The sequence below is a fragment of the Ptychodera flava genome, chromosome 7 (genome assembly GCF_041260155.1).
Source record: "Ptychodera flava strain L36383 chromosome 7, AS_Pfla_20210202, whole genome shotgun sequence".
Lineage (NCBI taxonomy): Eukaryota > Metazoa > Hemichordata > Enteropneusta > Ptychoderidae > Ptychodera > Ptychodera flava.
Window position 1 is genome coordinate 42,648,009 of NC_091934.1, and position 25,141 is coordinate 42,673,149.

Genomic DNA, 25,141 nt, shown 5'->3' on the forward strand with positions numbered 1-25,141 from the left:
AGATAGATAGATAGATAGATAGATAGATACATACATACATACATACATACATACATACATACATACATACATACATACATACATACATACATACATACATACATACATACATACATACATACATACAATTGTATTTGATAGATAGGTAGGTACATTAGGTATACATGTAGGTATAGGTAGGCAGGCAGGCTTTACAATCATTATAAGACGATTGGTGTGTGGGGAAAGTCATTTACTGTAATGAGAGTGTAGAAATTAGTTCTATATCATTTAACTTGTTAATAAAAGAGTTCTTAGTTTTTCATTATGAAAATGTCCACTCAAAGGGCTTTGTTGAACGTGTTTTATATTTTGATGGACAGATTATGGTGATGTGTGTATTTTTAAAATTACCTTCCTTTATATGTCACATTATCAAAAATCGACTGCCATTATTATAGAGGCAATAAATATATTTCAATAATGTCTGATTTGCATTTGACATCAAGTAATTTTATTTACTGTCGTCAGTCACCCTCTCTGCTCTAAACAGTAGAATCACAGTGTCAACGCTGGTAGTAATGAGCGCAAACTTTGAATCCTGATTTGTGAACTTAATTTGCCCAAAGTACAAACTTTCAGACTTACACGGTCGTAAAATTTCAGAATATCGCCAAATAAAATACAATTTAAAGAGACGAAGGGCTCGCAATTTAGGAAAGTCAAATACCTTAATACCTGTACGCAAACACAAAGCTATTTCATTGTAAAGTTGTTTATTGACATCAATCATTTGATAAAAACAGAAAACGTATAAGCTCTAATAGACATTTTTCTTTTAGAAATTACAAATATTTTATCTCTGAAGGAGGGTTTGTTTTTCAGTGCCATTACGTATTTAAGCAAGCTCATTACTAATATTGGCCCCGTACAAGGCATACAACGTCGTCTACCTTTCGTCAGTCAAAACTAAAACGTTTGGCACAAAGTCAACTGTTTCCAATGTCTAGTAGAATGACGAGAAAACAGCCGAAGCGGTTTTTGATGTTGAACTATGAAATGAGAAGGCATGAAAAGGCATAACATTTATTCACAAATATAAAAAAAACTGCTGGCGTGTAAATATTCAGATGGATATTTCCATTATTTGAAAATAAAATTTGCCGATTCAAGAAGACTCAAGACAACGATCGACGACTCACTGAGTAGTTACAGCCCACTACATGGGACTGGTGGTAGATTTAATCATCAGTTTACGTTGTAAGTACGGTTTCAAGTCGCTCTTGGTTAAGTGAGAAACATTTGATAAGCGTAACGGCTGATTTTCGGCGGATGTAACTTAAACAGCACGAATGACACAGCAAGATCGGCACCTTATGGTATTATGCGCCTAGGGACATATTTTGACTTTCAAATTTTGATACTTCTCTGTCTAGCACTCATGGAGGCTCATTTTGAAGCTTATGGAGTAAATAAAATTTTCGTTGTCTTGTTTTTGTGACAGTCGTGGCGGTCATTTTGAATTTCAAACGTTTGTACATGTTTACTTATGTCTTTTTCTGGTACCAGTATTTGCACGATGATCCCTGATATTCAACTCGGTTTCGAAATATATTTATTTGGTTGAAAGTTTCCATAACTTATATAAGAAAGCTTACATCTTTCATACATTCGGAAACATAGCTATTCTTTCGAAATGTATTGGCAGTTGTATGTGAATTTGCCAAAATTTTGGTCGGGCTTTTCTTGCCTTAAATATATGAGGCTATAAATTTAGAAATCATATTCCGTTTCCAATAAGCTGTGAAGTCTATAATAAGCTGTAACAAAATTATCAGTTTTGTCGTACATGTGTTCGTTAGAACCACACGAAGAGCGAATTTTAGAACTGGAGAACACTGTAAGATAGATAGCTGTAAAGTTGCCAATATTTTCAATAATCTTGTGTTACTAAACACAATTACAATTTTTCCTACTTCCATTCGTTAAAGTATTGAATGGTTTCAACTCATGATTGAACTCCAATGGCCAATAGTGAAATTGGACATCATATACATACAGACTATTTTGGTATGTTGAACTCGCGGCATTTCTAGGATTTTGGGCAATAAAATAAGAAAGAATATTCTTCAAAAACAATGCAAACATCGGAAAAGATATCAAAAGTAACAATGGACAGACCTTTCAGTGGCATTAGCGAGTTATTTATAATGTTTTGCTGCATGTTTTACTTTATAGATACACGCCGAACCGAAGATTTTATGGGTTTCTTCTCTTCGTAAATTCGAATTTTAGTCTTGACACCTGAGTTTCAATCAGAAAAAAAATAAACTTTTTAAGGTTTCGGTATTTTTGTTTCATTCCTCTGATGTCTCTAATCATTCTCGAATAAAGAATCTGGTGATAACAATAATCCTAAAATCGATTTTCCCACTTTCTTTGACAATAGTATGATTGCTGGTATCATACATTAAAGGCAGTTGTTATAATACTTCCTAACACATCAACGATTTTTGTTGTATTCTTCAAACGTGTCTGCCATTTTTGAATGAAATTATGTACTTTGTGAAAAATAGAATTGCTTTCACTTAATACGACAATTGGTTTTGGATGTTTATCTTTGGCAAACAAATGTAAGCAAGACATCTGCAACTTTAACTAATAAGCCTTACAATGGTCGGCCGTTGAAAGGATTTGATGACTGTCTGTGTAATGTTCTTTATGTAATTTTGAGAACAGAAATGATATGTCGAATGATAACAACTTAATAGTATAGCTAACTTCTAGGAGATTGACAATTCATTAACAGGGTTTCTCACAAAGTTATTTTTGAAATAAGTTGGTAGTTTTCCTCTTAGGTAAAATAAGCGTTATTTTTTCCGGTCGTTGTTTACAAAATTGAAGTACTTGATAAAAAATAGACAATGAAACAAAACGCCGCTAGAGACAGAAATTTAATTAGTGAAAAGTACCTTTGGTAATCAGTTACAAAAATATTTCCTGTGTGATGATTTTCTATCGTGACATTAATAATTTATTTTATCGATAGCAGCAGACCAGACTTATATGAAGAATTTGACAGTTTGACAAATCCTTATTAGTTATGTTTTCAAGTCTTGCTAAATTTGCACTGTTCCGGCTTTCTGTTCGAGTGTCTGCTTCAGCTTTGTTCGCATTGCTGCAATCAAATCCTCCCTTGTAAGTGAGTTCATAAAAACGACGTTTTCTTTGCGGACAGTCTCGGTAGGACATGTCGCCATTGCTTTCATGGAATTACAATGGCCAACTTTCCTTCACAATTGCGACACAGCAGCAAAGAGAACGCTCAATTAGATTGAAAGTTCGAGAAAGTTTTAAAATTCTCCTCTTCAATGCCTAAGTAAATTGAAAGTTTCAATCAATAATGCACTAAACGTTACTGAAATCTACAGTAAAGGTATTGCAAGGGAAAGCCTGTATCTGATCTATTTAATATCCGGTCATAATTACACTGACGAATTCCTATAAATTAATCACTGAAATGACTTGACTCTTTTTTTCTGAACCTTTTAAGATTAAACTGTTAACATCGAAATGCACAGAGTCATCACCCATTCCAGCTTGAACGTCGTTCCATCATTGTCTGTTGAAGACTTAGATTGCATGTAAAAAATTTTAGGTTAGTGAGTAGATTATTCAAGAAGAATTGGCATTGAAAATGTCAATATTCATACGGTTCCTTTGGAAAACGGCGAGCTCGGGTTCGATAATACAGCTCCTGATAAATTGCCAGGGAGCTCGTCAACATGCTATTATTTTTAAAATGTTGACAAAAAGTGCTAAACATACTGGATTTCGGTCATTTCGGCACGACATTGTTTTATGTAAAATCATTAAGGCTAGTGCGTTTCAATTAGCGTGGGATGGATTTTTACAAAAACTCCAATTTTTTTTTACCCTGTTGAGTTACTTATTTGCAATACTGTATTTCCAATACCGTCTCTGGCAATGGTCTCATCTGGGCATTAACAGTCATTCCTAAAATCATCCAGCTATAATTTCCCATCGTCTGTTTCGCATTGTATTCAGTAAAAGTTTCAACAGTTTCGGGGCCGATAACAATCCTGGTGTAAAAAGTGTACCACTGCAGAGAAACCTTGAACAAATAAAAACAAGAAACTGACCATTCGAACCAGTGCCGACTGCATGTATCACAAATCTTGTGCGTTGAAACCCCCTATTAATATTCATATCAATCCCCCTATTAATACTCATATTCATATTGTTATCTTTTACGGAAATGATATTCATGATCAGAGAGATGTCTATTGAGAATATTGGTTCAATTGCGTCTTTTACCACACAAAGGCTAGTTTTTTCAGCCCATCCTTGCTCGATTAACCTTTCGCTGCTGTCACAATCCTGAAAGCGTTTTGCCAGAACCTTTTCCGCGTCTCCAATTTTAGTTGAACAAACATATTAAATATGAAATTTTCATTACCGGTAACGTGAAGTGAAAATTGCTGTAAGAAATAGTAGAAGAAAAGTAGTAGCTTGCTATATAAACACCTGTGGCGTCGTTCATTTCTTTCAAATGCACTCTAATCTCTGGGTGTTTTGTTATGGCCTTGGGACGTTGCAACATCTATCCCTAAAACACAAAGCTGCCGGAAATTTACTCATCAAATATGTATGCATTATGAGAGCAGAAATATACATAAGTCTACTTAAGAAATGAGCATCCTTTAACAAGACACATTACGCTCTTTACTTCGACATTCAATGTCCTTGGCATTTTAAAGTCGGTAAGTGAGTAATCATATGAACAATTCGCATCAGTGAAAGGTCGAATCTACAGCTGGAAATCTGACCTTTGCTGATGATTTTCCAAAACCTTACAAACATCTGGTATACATACATTATACCTACTGCATTAAAGCGAACACAGTAGCCTCGCCTACCAAATTGAAAACGAGAATCAGTGTACGATAATATATCTGCATTTCATGGTAATTACCATCACAAAATTTCAACGTTATCCATTGCACTACATTGCACTGCATTGCACTTTCCTCCTGTAAGCTGTAAAATCTTTATACCTTATTCTTTCATAAATCTAGCATTAAGGACAGCAGACAGGGGTTTACATGTATTTCATGATAAGAAAGACAAGGGTTAACATTGTAATGATTCTGAAAACTAGTTTATTCACATTTGCGGCGTAAGTTTACAAGCCCAATCACAGTGAGCAAAGGTGATCATCAATCAATAATTGACGAATATACAAAAGGTAGAGCATCAAAAGCAAATTAAAAATTAACGGAAATTGACCTAAGCAAATCAATATTAGTTTACTTAGATCGTAGACACTTCCACACAAAGGATACATCATGATGATTGTAATACGTTTGGCTATTGTTGCGAATTTTGAAGTAAAACACTTTGGATTTTCTCATCGACACAGAGTATTCTTAGCAGTTTGACACCGGAAAATGTAACACCAAAATGCCCATAAATCGGTTTTACCGTATCGAAGCACAATGCATATTAGAATAGTTATGAATACAACAAGGTAAGATGAAGGAAGCCGACAGAAATACAGATAAGGCAGTGCGTGCCAAGAAGGTTATTTGGGCATTGAGTAATGTTTGATTTACACGTTTGACCTTTGCTATTGGTTCAGAGGGGTAGGACTTTTAACATGTTAACATTGTCTGCGAATAGACCTTTCTGTTTGGGACTAAACGATACTCTGTGTTCGAACCATCTGACGTTTGCAAACAAAGCCGCAATTCGCAAATCTGACAGGTCTTGATACGGCTTGTCGTAAACATTAATTGCGATGAGTAATAGCGCTAGCGGGGCGCCTTTTCATAAAATCGTTCTGAAATTTAAAATCGTCACTGAGAGAGACACAGGAATACAGAGACACGGAGACTCAGAAACGGACGCACACGGAGAGAATTAATGCCCTAGGTGTGTTCACATCTATAAAATTGACATTTGCGGTCCTAAATTCCAATAAAATGTTTTAGTCTTTCACCTTTATGTCGCTGTGCTTTCATTGGCATTATGATTGATAGCTTGTCCATTAATTCGCATTCAAAGGTTCTTTGTGTCATTTGCCAAAATATCAAAAGCCTATTTATTTCTATAACCACAGAATGCAAATGCCCTTCTCGTAATGTCAGAAAACGTTCCAAAGCTAGCAGGAAGACGAGTAATATAAAGTCATTATGTGATTTCTATACCTTGTATTCCCCTAAGACGTTTTTTATTAGTCAGATATTGTTAATGCATGGCTAGTAATGCCTACAATTTCGAGGAAAATCATTAAGCAGTATAAAAGGCAGATTGATGACAAAGTTATTCGATTATTGAATTTATCTGAGTCTTTCAAATGCTGTTGTTATGACGATGCTCATATAAGAAGAAAAAAAAACATTTTCACAATGGCCAATTATAGTTTATGCCAAACGTATTTAATTTTTAAGAAAGCTTTTGCTTTTTCTTTCCCGAACTACTAGAAAATTTTTGATGTTGACTTTAACACTAGAGCTATATTTCATTGGTCTAGTAATTATCAATAAGCTAGCAATACATTAATTTTATATAATTATTCAGTCATGTTTAGAGTTTGTCCTTTGTAGTGTCAGATGTACTACGTCATCACTCTTTTGCGTCATTCAAAATGGTGCTTGATAACCCCTTGCATTATAACATGATTTTGAAAGACAATGCCCAGATTCTCGTATTTCACTCTCAGCTGACGCTGAGTGCTTACCTTGAGCTTCTTACGATCACAAAATTTATGCACTAAGAAGATTTAGATGCGATGCAGGGAAAAGTTGAAATTTACCGCAATACCATGTCTTACATTTACCTGTCTTATTGTAAGTATATTCGTTCTCGTGTAGATTTCATTCTCGTGGAGTGTAGATTTCGTAATTCTAGAATTAATGACGTCAATGCCTTTCGATGGCAGGGAGATTCGCCAGGATGTTGAACTTTGAATCTGTTTGTATAGGCTTATTACCATAGCGATTTGACATAAAGGGCAACCTTTCAGGAGAAGCATTCATATTTTATTTCGTTTCGACATTCGACTGTTTTTATCAGAGACATTTCAGAAGATTTTTTCAGACAAATTTCTCTTTTCAACGTAGAAAAAGCAAGAATTGCAGAATCTCGTCTGCGTTATATTCTCCTTCACAGCTATCGAAACCGCAAACCACCAATTTATAGGTTATTAAGAGGCACTATCTGCAATTATCACGAAATCAAAGAGGTGAAAATTTAAGATTAGTGCGACACGGAGGCACAATGCTGGCGCTGGCATCCCTGGGGCAAAATACGGCAATTCTGAAATGCTTGTTATTGAACCATATTGAAATGGATTATCTGTCACGTTCTGGTACCACGTGAGAAATTCAAAACTTCGGGTAATTTAAAACCTCGGTCGCGTTTCTTCTGCCTATGTACTGGAAGGACATTTTCAAGATCAATACTTTATATGATGTACATTAATGGCATGCAAGATCTAAGCATTCATATTAATATATAACCATTCGCAATCACATAGAAGGGAATCAATGTCACAAAACATTATAAATATATATAGTATAATATATATGTACATATACAGGTATTTTATTTTAGCCATTTTTATTTATTTATTTTTTGAAAAAATACCATACTGATCAAATGTGAAATTCCATCATTTCATCTATTTTTTCAATTAATTTACATTTATATATTTATTTAGTTATTTATTCATTTACTTTGTGAATAAGTGGGTCTTTTTGTATGTTACATGAGCCTTGAGAATTTGCAAAAAAAGTCAAAACTCTTAGATTCTAGATGTTGCATAAATGATCGACCTTTGACATTCTGAAATTTAAAACCTTAAAGAATGGCTTAATACAGAACACATGTGTTCATCTATCTGGCGGCAAAGTCGCTTTAAGGAGATTAAGGTGTACCTCACGTATACATAGTGAGCTTTTGTGACATTTTAACTGGCATACTTTACTGTAAATTGGATTCTCCGCCTCATGGTACGGTTTTCTGAAGACAATCTCAGAACCATTGTTGATATAACCAAATGATTCAATAGACATTACTTTTTTCCATTACTTTTTTCAATGACAGACTGAAAAGTCGACCGTGTATCAGGAAATTTGCTTGTCAGTAAATGTGTAAATTCTATTTGAAAAAATTCCATTTTTGCACTGAAGTCGTAAACACAATCGCAAATTCACTTACATGAAACTGTCACCCCGTTTCTCGAAGGACAAATATTTTGTTGTTTGTGTGTTTGAAAACGTTTGAATGATACATAGGGGGATGTCTTTGCATTCAATAAAGTCAATTTGATATATTGACTATTCAAAACAAAGACGAATTAATGGGAATATTGTGGACTTTTTGGCTCATAAATGACAATAAAATTCCACATTAAATAATATTAAGAGCCGCAGAATTCAAATTTATGAAGCTTAATTCCAGGGTGATGTATCTCGAAATATGGATAACAGGCAAATTTTGTATCAAATAATGCTAACTCCTAAAAGTTCATCACTAACTAACACTAAGGAAATTCTAAATCGATAATAAAGTGCGGTATGGTACAAAAGTGCCAGAAAGTTCAAGGTAAGCTTCGCATTGTGTATAATCAGTAAGTGCTTACTGTAGAAGGTCATGACCCAATTAAGATATATCTGGCGTCTATCCAGCTTGCTGCTTTACTTGCTAAGTCTCAGTAGCGCAGTAATGCAGTGTGTTACACACAGAACGTACACGTCTTGAAATAATTTATCCGCCACTTAAGACGCATTAGTCATGCATGGCGTTTGGATGGTTCAATGCTTGTTGACCTGAAAGGCTTTGCAAAGTCCCTCAACAGCTATATCTGTCGAAATAAGATATATCGGTGTTCTCCTGACGAATGGGAATTACTTTCATATTAATATGGCAAGAATATAAATGAGGTAGCCGACTGCAAACCTAGAAAGACGAGCCGTTCTCTACGACGCTGAAAAACGTCACAGCGACATGTATTGCATGAAAATATTTGATTTCTCAAATGCAAATTGGTTAACCGCGTCGTGATTAAAATTCACATATGCATTTCTCAATCTGGCTACATTCTGGAATTTTCTCCAAGGCGTAGATCAACTAGGCAACTTCTTTCACTCCATTACGTGCTATTTGTTATAAGTTGGGCTTTCATTTTTAACCTTTTGACATGATACGTGTTTATTAGAAAGGTAAAAATCAAGGGGACCACATAATGACGAAAATGATGGTTTTGGTGGTTTTAATCATTTTCATTTCATTTCGTTGATATTGACTTCGTCTTGGTTCATCCATACATTGTCCTTCCACTTTGCGAAGCTTTGGACATCCGATGCTAATATCGCTTATATCATACTTTATCTCGCACATCCACTTTTAAAATTGTCTCAGATATTTACACGTAACGAGTTGGTCCCACACTACCTGCGTAGGAACCAAGAGGTCGTTCACCTGTGGCCAGAAACTAACAATTCATCGATTTCCTTTGCCTACAATTCTCAGAATATCGTCGCATGAAGGATTATATTAAGGTACGATACCAGCACTTTTAAATCGTCAGTCGAATTTAAGTGCGTTTTTTTTCTTGAATGAAAATAGGAAATAAAGTCCACTAGACTTTGCTCTCGATTTGCATTGTGCTTTTCACAGGCACAATCAGTAAAGCGAAATATGATAGTTGATATTCACTTTTGGTTTCTAAAATTGACTTTTTTACATCCGTTTTAGACTTTGTAATTAGTTTGAACGATGTTAAATTGAAAGATTAGTGTCGAAAAATTCAGTCACCTGTAATCCATAAGCTTACACTTTCTGCCAAGTATAAACAAAGATTACGCTATTATAAGTTTGGTTGTTGAATTAGACAATCACTATACCATGGACAAATAGTCTACAACTGTAGATTGTTGTATTGATTCAAAAATATTGTATGTGAATCACTGATGGACACGAATATACGGGTTACAGTCGACTGCACACTCTAGGAGGGAAATATTTTGAGACAACTGATCTTCTGAGCTAGATGTCACACTTGCGACCTCTGAGTCTTTGGTTCGGTCCAGTCCTGACAGTAGGTTCAGGGAGACCATGCAATCAGAAAAATTGCTGAAGTCACACAGACTCTGTCCTTCTAAAGTATCTATTCAACGAGACGAACAACCAATAAAACCCGGCACAGGGTGTTGAGTAGTTTAAGTCGCCGCAAAATGCCTGAATTCTATTGTGCATCAAATGTAATCGACAGATCGCTGCTGATGTGTAGCTGGCTCGGAAGGTTATATCTGATTGGTCCATTGTCACTATTCACAGCAACTTAGGGAGTCTATTGTGTATAATTCAATGATAACGGTAAGATTCAGCCAACCAATTGGATAACAGCTTTCGAGTTGTGTTTAATTGGATAGGTGCGTTGGGATTGGATTTTGGTAATTCGTTTCTCTAGTATCATATTTTGTGACCCCTGGTTTCTATTTTAGTTTAGAGTTTCTTTACGAAAAAGTTAAGCAAAAGTTTAGTCTCTGAATTTTGAGGCACGTACTATCTTTAGCAGGAAATGTAAATAAATCCACGACGTACAGGCGGACGGACGGGTGACCCGATCGACGGATAGATGAACGGATAGGTGGATGCATGCATTGGTTCTCTGATCGATGGATGGATCGAAATGTATTGGGGAGTGGATGAATATGTAGATGAACTAGTGAATAAGTGAGCGATTCAAGACAGCCGAAGTACCTAAGAAACTAACCTTTCATACTTTCAAACTTCATTTCCGATTTTACTTTAATATTGAGACTTGGCGAGATAGTCAGCTTGGTGATCAGGCACATTCAACCAACAGAAGCAAATATCAGAGTTCAGGCACGATTCCCATTCTCTGACTGATACATTATACATATTTAATCATTGCTTAATGTTCTTGATATTACGAGAGTCTGACACAAGAATATGCGCAAAAGTGTCTCATCACATTTTACCGGCCACTACTCGGCGCCTAGCTAAAAGTCAACCTGTTCACTACAGTGTCACCACATTATTAAAGGTATACAGTCACCTGTAATCTAAATATGCCCACATATGGTCAAAAGGGCGTTCCTTGGTATTCAAATGACCATTGAGGGCGCTGTTTTTAAAAAGCGGCCACCCGCTTAAAATCTGTGATTGGTTATTTTCTCTCTCCATGATAACTGTGGCAAAATTGGAACAGGTGACAGTATAACTTTAATGTGCACATATCTTCCATACACGATGCTCTTTGTCTCTTTGTGTCATTTAGATAGATATTGACAAAACTTCGACGTCTTTCGTCGCATGGGGTGACTTTGCCATGTACGAAACATCAGGAGTGGTACCCGATTATGTGGTTGAGACTATATATTACAAGTAAATAACTTTCACCTGTGTGTTGAAAACAGACCACGCTTAAAAACCCTGCATTTGCTCACAGTAATTGCAGGCATTACAGTGATTATATATCGGACTGTATGCCTTACGCCGCATGTCGGTCGCAGATAAAATTTCGGATACGTAAAACCCGCCAATTTAGGGTTTCTTGCGATGCTATTTGTCATCAACCACAGTTGGTAACGTAGTGCTTGGATCAGTTGATGACGACTCCTTATATTATCAATAGGGAACCTGACTACCCTCATCACTGATGCCGAAAGTATATGTCAGTAATTACTAGGACAAACGTCAGTATCTTATATGTCATCGACATTTTTGAGCGCCATAATGTCTCAAGAAACTCAATGCAACATTATCAGCTTTAGCCTGTTCAAGTTTCTACATACATATATACATACTGACAACATCACGTTTCAAGGAAGTTTATATTTATGCAATTGCATTTGGAAAATTAAGCTACTTCTCTGAGGAAATTTCAAGAAAACTCGAAATCTGGTAAAGCTTAGAGAAGAATCATGGGGTCAACAAACTTTTAGATCCGGAGACATGCTGCTGAAATTTGCATATTGCATATCAATATGGCCTCCAAACACTGAACTACTTGTCCTCCTATTTTTAACATGATAGAAAAATGTTGTGGTCCATGGTGGACATTTGTTGAACTATTTGAACAGATTAGAAATGCATACATATTTCTTTGCAACGCGTAAGTCTGGCTGTGATCTTTGTCTTTTGTGTCTTTTGCTCGATTTAAGTAGTTTTAGCGCCGAAACGGTGAAATGGCATATCGTACATCTTCTTGAAATTGCTGACTGTCGTATGACCTTTATATACTGTTATGTCTAGGCCAGTCACTCAAAATCACTGTATAGAATTAATGAAACCAGAGTTGAAATCTGTTTCGACCATCGCTAGAAATTGCGTGTCGTGAACTCGTCAGGCATCTCGCTCACAACGGGTGTTGCATTTTTGGTTGGACAACTTGCGTCATTTGTCAGAGTGATGCGAGCTGGCTGCTACGCACGATTTGCGCATCTGTCACGGGACATCTGACGGTTAGGTGATCCATTATAGGAGTAGATTTTGGCCTCAGTAAGACTCTTGAAGTCTGCTTTGTATACGCTCTTACCACAGTGCATGTATCTTTGAGTCGTCAACCCAACCAGTTCAACCGTAAGCGTGTACACAGTTGTATACATATTTTAGTTCATTATACCCTACCGATAAACTTTCAAGAGACGCCTATTGATATAGAAATAAACGGAAAATTTGAATTTCTGTTCCTGTCCACCTGTTCACATGTTTCATATTCTCAATCACGTACTCAGGTGAGTAAATATAAGGAAGGCAGTAATAGGCTTTGATTGCTTTTTTTGAAAATTTCAAGTTAAGACATTTTATGACTGACCTTAAGGTAGTCTGCGCCTCGAAAGTGAAAGGCTTAAACTTTCGCCCAAACTTTCCTCAAGGAACTTTCAACCATTCTCTTACCAAATCATCGATAAAAAGGGGCCACCGTGCATACGTTGGAATTAGTGAAACAAAAACTCATCATTTGGGATAACTGAAATTCAAAATGTCCGCCATTCCTGTATTAACTCTATGGGGTAAATTAAGTTTTGGATTTTCGAAAAACTAAGACGGTAAAAGTTTTTCTTACATCAAGGGCTTTAAAATGAGCCCCCACAAGTGGTAGATCAGAAAAGAACTGTAGAAATTTGAGAGTCCGATTATATGTCCCCGAGATGCGTTCTACCTTAAAATACACGTTCAATTCAACTTTGACTCAAGGGAGTGAGTCGGCGATACAAGTTGACATTTGCAATTGTCGTAACGTTACAAATATTAAAGTGGGAGTAAAATGGGCAAGGAAAACTAAAACGGCCAAATGGTGAGAAAATAAAATGCCTTAAGGCATGAATGTAATGAAACGAGTGAAAATGGAACGGCAGACAGACGGCAGAGAGAATATCATACGAGTCGAACGACCATTGTACTAAAATGATTTCGTGAAATATTTTTATAACGATAGCTGACATCTTGAGAAAATGTGTGTCAAAGGAGACTTCTGAAGGGCATGTGTTGAAGAGGTCATGTGCTGAGGTCCAAGGTGCGCGATTTGAGTCGAAAAACTGTCCAGTTCTTAAATGAGTTACACAGGAGACGTGGTGAATTTGCCACTGGCATGACTAAATTAATTGTTCAATCTATTACTTTTGACATTATTCGCCGACCTAGTCTCAACAAATGTGGGTGAGCACTGAGAAATTTACAGAAATCCAGATAAGGAAGAGGAAGTAGAAGTCTGTTCACAAGAACACAGAGTTGCACGACACTATCAACATTTTTGTCTCAGACAGACAAACTCTTCAAAATAAATACTTAACACTTATTACAGTAATCTGTGATTTTGGTTAATTTTACTGGAATTTTTAAATATAGTAGATATCTTTACTGTTCCCTAAATCAGGTCGAAATGAATACTGTTAAGTTTGACGACACAGGTATGTCTACTACACCACATGATATCGTTGACACTCTTACAAGTATTCAAATCATGATTACACGGTATATTACATCACAGCCTTGTCAATACCCGTTAAATTTGTAACGTTATTCCCCAGATTATTACTCATAATGTATCCGATTATCCAGCACTGAAGCCCGGTGTGTTTTCTGCATAGACAAATTAACTGGCATTGTCAAAACTACAAATAATAGCAGCAATGTACCCCATTCAGGCCCACAATAGACACAAGCAAACTGTATACTCCATAGTTTACCCGGCTTCGCCACGTACGCTTTTCCCGCGTTTTCATGGTCTTGTCCATTACGTCGTAGTAACATTATTATCGCTGCGTTTTTAATATTCATCGAATTGTATCGTTCAAAAGTTGCCTACTTCCACTATGGGCCTGGAGGGTGCTACATTATATACAATGTATTATATTTCAAAATACTAACGGGATTATTTCGAAAATGCACTACTTGTTTTAAATAACAAAAACATTAAAATCTTCTCTAAACTAACATTTATTATCCGTCAAATGGTGATAGTAGGTCGGCTAATCCGACATCAAGAGCAAATGCTTAGGATATTTGTTGCAATATTTTATTTTTCTTGTTCTGAAAACAATAACCAAATGGTGGAATATTAAGTCTCGATAACGTGTTAAGGTAATAATATGCCTCGGGACAATACTTTCCTGGTAAGTTGATACTACGGTTTGTATTGGCCTCATTTTGAAATTTGCGGAGCAAATAAAGCCTACGCCGTCTTTTTATGTACAAACTGAACACATAGAGGCAATTTCTCATATTAAAGTCAGTAAATGTAAGATAACTTGTGTTTATAGTACAAAATTTGCATGATGACCCCTGAATTTTATTCATAATTTTTGAAAGAGAATGGCTTCAAGATTCATCAAGGAAAAATTGAGCCCAACGTTGAATCTTCCAGCTTCGTGGAGCTTGCTATCATTAAACTGAGGGGGCGTTTTAAGGAGGGTAATTCGGAATTTTAATGCCATTACTTCCTCACATAAACTTACTGTCGGGTCAGGGATCACACAACAGTTGAAAAGTTGAGGGAATATTCGAATAGATTTTTTGTTTCTTGCTGGAACAGTTAACAGCTTCTCGTTGTATTAACACGCGAGTCAGGGTTGGATGACCTTGTACCGTGAGCTCATAATTATTAGTCAAAGTAAAAAACGAAGCAGCAAAGCCAAAACAGGAATTCTATGTGCGTGTTCACGGTATCGCATTGTCAGCTGTGAATTCCATCTGTTCATGTGTAGATTAACACAGCTGTCTCCGTGCGTTCCACATCCATTAGCACAGTGACGCCTATTCTATGCTGTGGCAGTCAAACAGAGTCACCAAGGCCAAGCTATCATACTTTTCAAGCACATAACAATATGTTTATCCCCAGGGGTAGACGTATTATTAATCCTCAGAAACATTCAATTCAATTTTATTTCAAGGTTTTACTTGTCGAAATTAAGCTAACGTCTTAAATCCTTTAAATTGGGAGTGATTGTAATTTTTTTGTTTTGCAAATAGAAGATTTTGTCATTGAATGACAATTGTATATAGATGACAGATGCCGTGAAGCAAAGCATATATTTGTTAACTACTAGCACTTACAGGCATTTTTATATGTTCATGATATTTTTCGATCTGGTCGCTAGGACGATCATTCCGAATATGTTTTGTCTGCATTTTCTACAAGGAGATTGGCTTGACGACATCTCGCTTTATTGCAAAGATTTCACTTTCCCATTTACACGTCTGTACTTTAACTTTATTGTAAGTAAACAGAAAAATAGCCATATCTTTAGATTACCCTTTGGCCTGCTATCAGTCTTAGTACCACTGCTCACATTTTCTTTCCATCCATCAATCTCTGTCTCAGTGTGCAACCATGTATCTGTGCCTCGTGCCCGATACTGTACCTATATCGATATTTCTCTGTCATCTCTGCCGTGCTTTCCTCTAAATGAAACGACCAGTTCAATATTTGGCTCTTCATGTTTGTCTTTGCTGTATACCAAATGAGGTGACAAGCTAAATATATCTCCAGCAGCAATCTCTCCCTCCCTCCTTCCCTGTCCCCTTATCTCTCTCTCTCTCTCTCTCTCTCTCTCTCTCTCTCTCTCTCTCTCTCTCTCTCTCTCTCTCTCTCTCTCTCTCTCTCTCTCTCTCAACTTTGTTTGCACAACAGGCGCAAATTTATCAAGCCTCTCTTTCTCTGTTGCTTCATTTCAACGCTACTTGAATTTAGCATTTGTCATTATTTTCGTTATAGTACATTCCTGATCTCTACCTGTCAAAAAGCGCTTCAGCCAATTGAAACATTACCCTTGTAATCAATGGCAGGTTACATTCAAGTGCACAATGCTGTAAGTGCTATTGCATTGGGGCTCAACCAAGTGACTATGTGCCCGAGTGCACGTGACCATTAGTCCTCCCGACATCGGGCAAATGATCACCTGCCTCGAGGGGTTCATCGTCCCCTCTTTTCAAGTTGGCGATAATGTTTCTATCATATTCCTCTTTTACATAGTTTCCCCTCCAAAATTTGGGGTTTATTTTAGAATGAAAATCATATACTATATTTTCATGTTTTGACGAAAGTCCGTTAAAAAATATAACGAGTTCATAATGGAATGGCGATTTGATATATTTAGGCAATATGCGGTGCATCGATTTTTTATGCATAAAATTCTAAAAATCTGATTTCCTATGTAAAACATTTACTAGTATTTTGATCATTTTTAAATCAAAAAGTTGTCAAGTTGAAAATAGTTCCGGGTCACTGTCTGCCAAATATTGACTATGTGGCCCATCAAATCACCATCCTATAGGGAGCGCGATACGTGAGGTACATGATAAAGTATGTTTAGTTCTAAGACCAGACGGCAGTTTTTTCGAATGTGGTGATAATCCCTACTTGAGCTGACAACTTGAACTCTACTTGCCCTTGGGTACGACGTAATTTGACCATCTCTATTCAAGTACTCTTGGTATAAGTTGTATGTTGTGTCCTTTGACCAGTTGGCATTTGCCTTGAAAGTGATAATCATCATGTGAACACACATGATGCCAGAAGTACAGGATAACATCAGAGAATAGTCTGTATCGTGTGAGAAACTTGATCTTTGACCTTTGCCAATTTGCATAGCCAGAACTTGTCTTGTATCCCCGGTGGGCATCATTTCATTCGATGACGTCACTCTAGACAAGCGACGGTTAGGCTACCTGCGCTCATGAGCTCGGTGGTTTGGATGTATGGTGTTGGAGAAATTGCCTTAATTGATGCGACATCGAGCAAAATACTTTACGCTACAGATCGGTTTTAATTAATGATAAGTGCATTTTCAAATGTAGAGTTCTATAAAGACTGTCAAATTACTGTCTGTTGGTGAATATTCCTGGAATAATTCTAACCCGTTGACAGTGATTCGTATACATCGGAGCAGATTTAAGGTATGTTACAATAAGCACAGAAGATGCTATGATTACAAATCAGCAGAACGTACTTCCAAAGTGTTTTTTTAAATCGTTCTTTAACTTCAGAGACAGTTATTGTATTAACGTTAGATCGCTAACGCTGAAACTCTGTTTAGATCTATTTGATCGACAAAAGTATAAAAACAAACAAACAACTCATCCCCTTGGTGTGCACCATAACATCTATCTTACGTCAGTAGCTATACCCACATATGTACATACTTAGTCCCGACGGTAGGTTCATAAGGAAAATTAACTTTACAAAGCACTTGTTAAATGAAATCTCATATATCTCACACATGACGGAACTAGATTTGAATAAAACGTTGTTTTCTATAAAAGAATTAAAGTTAAAACGTGAGCGCGAGGTCGAAGCAGTATTTAATAGCATCGCCAATGTCGAATGTCGAGATTATCAACAAATGGAGACTTATCAATTAGGACTGCCACCTTGAAGTACAAACGGTATTTTAATACTAACAAGTTGACTAACCTTGACATATTTATTGATTTTTACATCAAACGTGCAGCTTAGAGCAGTTTCCCATTATATTGACGACAAAACAGGGACATTAGCCCTAAACCAAGTCATAAGGGGCACCATTAAGTGGTCACCACAAGTCTGAATGGGTGCATACTTCCATAATTCACTGTAACCCTGAATAGAGGAGAAATAAGCCTGCATGGCTTTCATGCTATATATCGACACGTCCACTCTCGCTCAAATCCATGATGAACATTCTAACATAACAAGTCAATTCCTCCAATCTTATCATTCGGAGACTTCAACTGTGAGGTGTACAGATTTCATAACATGTACATTTCCTGACGAATGTTAAACTAAAGATCTACGTCCCGTTATAGTTACAAGCGCTGGTCGATTTAGAATACACATATGTATCTGCAAAATATGCAAATATATTTCTTGGAAAAGTGGGTAGACGAACCTTGCAGTATTATGAAAGTGACATTCTAAAGGAATATATTATGTGAATTTTTATTTTTTATTTATGTGCACACTTCAGTAATGATCCTCTATTTATTGCTTTTCCACGTCATCGGAAATCAATAAATGCAGTTTTCTGTCGTCGAATGGGCTGAGATCATAACTACTGGAGGTTTTCACAAATGGGTTTCATCAACTAAAAATAAGTCATCGGAAAGAGGTAGCATGACCAAAGAAAAGTAGATGGTCATGTAAATTTCAGTCACGTTCTCAAATATATGCACTCTACTGCTATCAAAACGATCAAGCTTGTATGTATGTTTTGAACATTGCTTTTAAGGAATAAAAATGAGTTGAAATCGATGAGCAGTTTTTCGGTGTCCTACATTACGTAATCTAGTATCAGAGTGTCGGTCTGTTTACTTTGAGTCAGAATAACACAGATCTATCTATCTTTCTCTATGCTATGAGTCAGAATATTTCCACATGAATCAGGAATATCGTCTTGAATACGGTTTACGGCTCAGCTCACAAAATGTAAGCCAGTATATAGGCGACGGCATATCGAAATGTTCTGTCGTCAAGCGGTGTCTCATAGATGTCAGTAACCCTTGTTAGCTCTGAGCACGACGGAATAGACTGTCTGTAATTGAATTAAAGACGCGTCTTGTTTTACCCCTCTAGGTAAAAGTGAACTATAGAAACTGATCTGCTATTTGTTTGGCTTCGTTTTGTTTATTTGCGATTGAACGAATCCATACATTATCGGTATCGAGGCGTTAAATTTTGTCTCAAACATAAAAACTTAACTGCAGTGATATTCTGACACTGTTTGGAAATTATAAAAGCAGATCGCCGTCGAAGAAACCATGTATTTTTGCCTTCTCTTTAGTATTCTCAGGATGGAACATTTTTATTCGCTCCCAGATTTGAAGGTTTAAACAGTCAGTTGCAAGTAGATTTGTTGCATATTGCTAAAAATGGTGGATACGTGAGAGGAAATTCAGACCAATATAATCGGCTTTAGCCTTACTCGCCTCCAAGGTTTACCTCCAAATTTCCACTAACTGTCCATGAAAAATATTGTTTTCAGAGCTAGTCTACCTTTCTATCTAACTATACCTTTTTGAAAAAATAATCAGACTGGTTCAAAATAAATCATGCCAAAGTGGCGATGACCAACAAGAATTGCATTCATACTTATACTTATCGAGTATCATACTTATTAAGCATCCAATAATTCCGAGGATAGTTTTGACAACTGACGAACAACACAACAAATGTGACTTAAACTGCACACTGCTTGAAATACACTTGGCATCATATCTCTTTTTTACCGTACTCTCTGTGCCCAAGTTCAGAGGTTGCCATAAAGCCATTATGGTGATAACCGGGAAGGCACATTGTATACATTTTGTGTATATATCTATATATCTATCTATCTATATATATATATATATATATATATATATATATATATATAATGTATGTATGTATGTATGTATGTATGTATGTATGTATGTATGTATGTATGTATGTATGTATGTATGTATGTATGTATGTGTGTATGTATGTACACTTAAGAGACAGCTGTCAAGTAAGATAGATCGCTCCATATGAAGGAGAGACATACATACAGCAAAAAACAGGATGGTTGGACAGTCTCAATACATTACGTTTACTTTTTTGTACGTGGCACACAAGTTTTGTAGATAACATTGTAGATAAGAAGAACCGACTCATTTGAGTGTCTGGATAGAACACACAAGGGAATTGCTAAATTACTAAGCTACTGCAGTGAACTGCAATAAAACTGCTTACACTAATTAGTTTCAGCTGTAGCCAGCTGGCAGATTAGCGTGTAGTGTGTTATAACTGGGCAGTTTCTGTTTCACCCGTGGCCACTTTAGAGTTGACCGAGGTTACTTGATACAGACAAAAAATTCTGCTTGTCCAAAGGCAAAACTAGCTCTGTCTGGGGTTGTAAGCTTAAATAAGTTACGATTGGCACCCTGTGTACAATGTAACATTACCATGCACTGGTCCATGTACAAATCTTGTTTATTTCAACTTCCCCAGACAAACTGTCTGCTTGGGACATACAATGTTGTCTACTTTGCCAGCTGGCTACAGCTGAAACTAATTAGTGTGAGCAGTTTTATTGCAGTTCACTGCAGTAGCTTAGTAATTTAGCAATTCCCTTGTGTGTTCTATCCAGACACTCAAATGAGTCGGTTCTTCTTATCTACAATGTTATCTACAAAACTTGTGTGCCACTTACAAAAAAAGTAAACGTAATGTATATGATACTGTCCAACCATCCTGTTTTTTGCTGTAAACATGTAATGAGTAGTCTGTGAGCAAAACCATACTCCCAGATAATTGCTATAAAAGTCTGCGAGAGACGACCGTGCCTTTGAAAATTTAATCAGAGTTCTGTACGTGCAAAAGTGAAAAAAGCTACCGCTTTTTCACTTGCGTTTGCTGATGTTTTAAACATTTATAAGCCTTAGCCATATTGTTTCTTTTGCATACCAATATCTGCGAAGGTTTCCTCATCAAATGAGATATTAGAAGAAGACTGTTTTGTATGTGCATGCGCACTGACATGATAGGACTATATCCCTTATGATTCTGGGCGCAATAGAGTATGATGTGTGGCAGGCATTCGAATAATGGACGGCATGACGTGATAAAAACAATGTCGCTCTCAGTTGAAGATGGACAATACCATCTTAAAGAGGGTATGTCAGCAATTCAGATAATGTAGGTCATATTAGCCTTTCTAACGACGTAAAAGGATCATAATATCGATGATGAAATCTCCCTGAGAGTCAAAGTGTCATAATACCAACAACCGCAGCGGTCCTTATTGATGCTACGTGTCGATGAACCGATATCCATGGATATATATAGTTTCTCAAGGTGATATTTCCTTCCTTTCCGCAGTTGATGTACCGTAACAACTAAAAGCAGTGATATTGAAGGTGCCATGGATCCTCTGTGCGATGTCGAGACATGATGCTTTACAGCATGTACTCACCGAGCCTTGACTGTAAGTAAATTCACCACCAGTAACATTATAGCAACTTTTCAATTTTGAAGCCCTGAAAACGAAATGACTATATAAAGACAACAGACATATCAAGACAAAAACACTATTTTTAATTCAATGTATGATAAAAAACCTTAATTTTGTTGATGACTGCTGCAAGTACAAGTCAAAGATGGCCGAGAAAACATCTTGATTTACAAGCGATTTATCATTTCACTTTAACCAAACACCTTCGAGATAAAAAGAATATATAAAGAAAAAAGGGTTTGACTGTTTTTTCGTATTAAGCATATTGCAGTCTTATCATAACGGATTATCCCAATTTAGTTTCTTATTCTGGAGGTTTCTTGTTGACGAATCATGAGTAAAGTCTTCTCCAGGCTAGTTTCTTTCAATTGCTTCTCTCTGAAGGACAGACACAAGTCAACAGTGCATTTCAAGATTACTTTTTGCCTCTTTGACACATGGTCAATTAATGAAATATATATGAAAAGTCGTCTATCGTTGACGTCAGATCTTCACAACTTCTGGCATAAAGTGATGTAAACAGCTTTCTAAAAAGTCCTTTCCCCCATATCAGAGAGAGAGAGAGAGAGAGAGAGAGAGAGAGAGAGAGAGAGAGAGAGAGAGAGAGAGAGAGAGAGAGAGAGAGAGAGAGAGAGAGAGAGGCAGACAGACAGACATGAAATGAGAGATGGAATATGAAATATGTCACACAAATTATATGTACTAAGATGTATGTACTAAGATGGGCACGGTAGATTTAAATCTTCATTTCACGTACAGGCAATGCTTTTATCTCTAATCCCATGTGGCATTAAACAGTATAGAGTGACATTTACAAGTTACAAAGACCTTGGCCCATGCTTGCATCATCTTCCAGTTAACGTTACTACGATATTGAATTTGCCAGATTTTTTAAGTGACTCGCGTTGATGTTTCTTGCAGATTTTGAAGAGCTTAGTGGACCTTTTGTATTGTATTTCCTTGTGAGTCAATGCAATTGAAAAGTATATCGATTCTTCGGACGCTAAAAGTAGCTCTACGCCTTGGAAGTCAACGTCGTTGACATTGCTGGCCTTCCAGCAATGTTACATCGGTGTGTCGTTTTCCATGAAGGAGACAGTTTTGCAAAGACTTGGTTTTCAGATCGAGTACCGAGCTAATGTAGCGTTGAGAATACGGATTTGATGTGTAGCTTGCAAAAGCCTCGAAGCCCTCAGTCTTTTGAATTCAGAGACGTGTAGCTTGAAGAAGCCTCGAAGCCCTGTCTTTTGAATTCAGAGGCGTGTGAAAGTTGAAGTGTCTGAAATGTAGCTGCAAACCCATCATTATCTGCAACATCTTGGCTCCGGCATTGTAAAGCTTTGTTGACGTCACTAAAAATCTGTTCCTATTGGGCCAAGGGAGGATTTCTGTCATAATTGTTCGCGCCATTGTCACGACCAAGCTAATAAAGCCTCAAAAATTCAGCAATGTTGAAGTTTCGCTTCCAGGCGCTGAAATAACCATGAAGCGAAAACGTGCAAATATGACCTGATAACAAATGCCGCAAATATACTTTTTTATTTGGCGTTATTCTGAGCTGATCAGTAGTCCTTATTTTTCCCGATATTTTTAACGCAGCCGCTATTCAGTAAGGTGTACTATCATGACATAAGTCGTAAATTCGAGGAGTAATTGCGTATACAAGTCAGTTGCGGAAGTCACGTGATAGTCCGAACACTGCATGTTTTGTGACATGCATTGTACTGAACATACGAGGATGAGGAATATTAGAACTGATTAAATATGAGAAACGTTTCGAGAATGGCCAAAAGAAAGATGTAAACTGTTGAATGGCAAAAAACGATGCGCAACAGGCATTTCTCTTTTACGGTCAAAGTCAGGCGTTGATGTCACATGACCAAAAACCTGTGACGTCATTGCTCTCTGCAAGTCTCTGTCTGTCTCTGTCTCTGTCTCTATCTGTCTGTCTGTCTCTCGATCAATCGATCGATCGATAATGTGCTTATAAGTGGCATGATACAAAGTCTAATTTCTCGTTGTTCCTGGATGATTCACACTTTGGACTCTTTCTGATTAGGCGACCAAAGTGGTTTATTTCCTGGTCGAATAGTCTGTTAGGATACACTGATATCAGAAAGCAAGATTAGAGTTGAATCCATGTTTAAAGGTAGATGTGCCTCACAACCAAATATTCAGAATCTCAAACTCTTACAAAAACTTTTCTGATCTACCGATTGTGTGATAAAGTTTTCGCCGTCTCAGTTTCAGAAAATTGATTTTTTTCCGCAAGAATTAACACAAGAATGGTATAGCCATTTTGAATTTCAAATATCGGTAAATGTTGGATGGATTGTTTCCCTAATACCAAAATTTGAATGGTGGCCCCTAATTTTTATTCATTGTTTTGTAAGAATATGGTCGGAAGTCTCAGAAAAAGTTGAAGTGAACCTCCCTTCGTTGAGTTTTTGTAATGTATCACGTTCATGTATTTGGGCGTAACTAACACAGTTGAAGTGACAATATATGTAAATGATGGCAATATTTCATTCTTTTGGTTGCACGAATTGAACACGATTGCTTTTTCTAGTTATTTTCTTCAAGGAACTTTTAAATACGTTGTATTAGCCATGCCAATACTAATAATTAAGCAATAATGTTCGCCCTCCCGGCCCAGAATGCACTCCGCCAAACTTTGCACTCCACGATGTACTCGGCTTCGCTTATGTTGCGCCAAGTTTGCTTTCGTCAATTATTGCTATTGTTATATAGCTTTGGCAATGCCAGCAAATTTGTAGATGCAGAAAACACCTAAGGCCACAATTCTGGATAATCGGATACCTTATCAATAATAAGCTGAATAAGCTAGGGTGGTGACGTCACAGAAATTACTAGTATTGACAAAGCTGTAATATAATTGCGGACAATGTGCAATGCTTTTGTTGACAACTGAATTTTTGAACGGACTAGAATACAAATGACATAAAAACATAGGACTTTATAAACACACGGCATGTTGTCAAGTTGAACACTAAGTATTGTGATTAACAAGACACTGTCTTTTGTGAACCTGACAAAATAAATAGAAAAAAGAGATGAACTATATGCTTATAATGCGTCAATTTTGCATATATCATAGGCTAAAAGATACTTGCATTAAAGTTTTCTGTATCATGCAGACCATAATAAAGGACAAGACTTATATTCACACTTTTATTTTTCCCCAGCTGTGACCGAAAGAAAACGGTAAACACTCTATCAATTGATATCTTCTCTTTGAAAATGCGAAATAAAGTCTAGGGTCAGTACGTTTATAATGAGACAGATCAAATTATTTGAAACATACTGATGAACCAAGACAAGTAAACCATTTGGTTTTGTCACATGCTGAAATGTAAGATTACGCTCAAATTCATGCCATCGGCAAAATTCCTTGTTCCTGTTATGGATACGAAATTCTGTGTCGTACTCAAGTGAACATATTTTCCTTAGGTGTCCGAAAATTCAACTACAAATGAAAGCGTTTGTGTATGCAATGTGAAAAAAGAATGTTCGTTTTTGGGGCCACAAAGGGATAATATAAATGTGATTTGAACAAGCCTTTACAATGGATCTGACCACGGTCCATAGAGGGACCGTGATCTGACGCATTTTATTAGATGGGGACAAATGGGCGG

At 36.7% G+C, this 25,141-nt stretch overlaps 1 protein-coding gene across 1 annotated transcript in view; it reads left to right on the top strand.

The window, feature by feature from the left end:
- LOC139137596 (uncharacterized) overlaps positions 1-25,141 on the top strand; it is a 60,632-nt gene that overhangs the window by 12,543 nt on the left and 22,948 nt on the right. Inside the window, exon 2 of the mRNA XM_070705785.1 lies at positions 21,353-21,458. The gene's annotated coding sequence lies outside the window, so the exon portion shown is untranslated. The remainder of the gene's footprint in view (positions 1-21,352; positions 21,459-25,141) is intronic.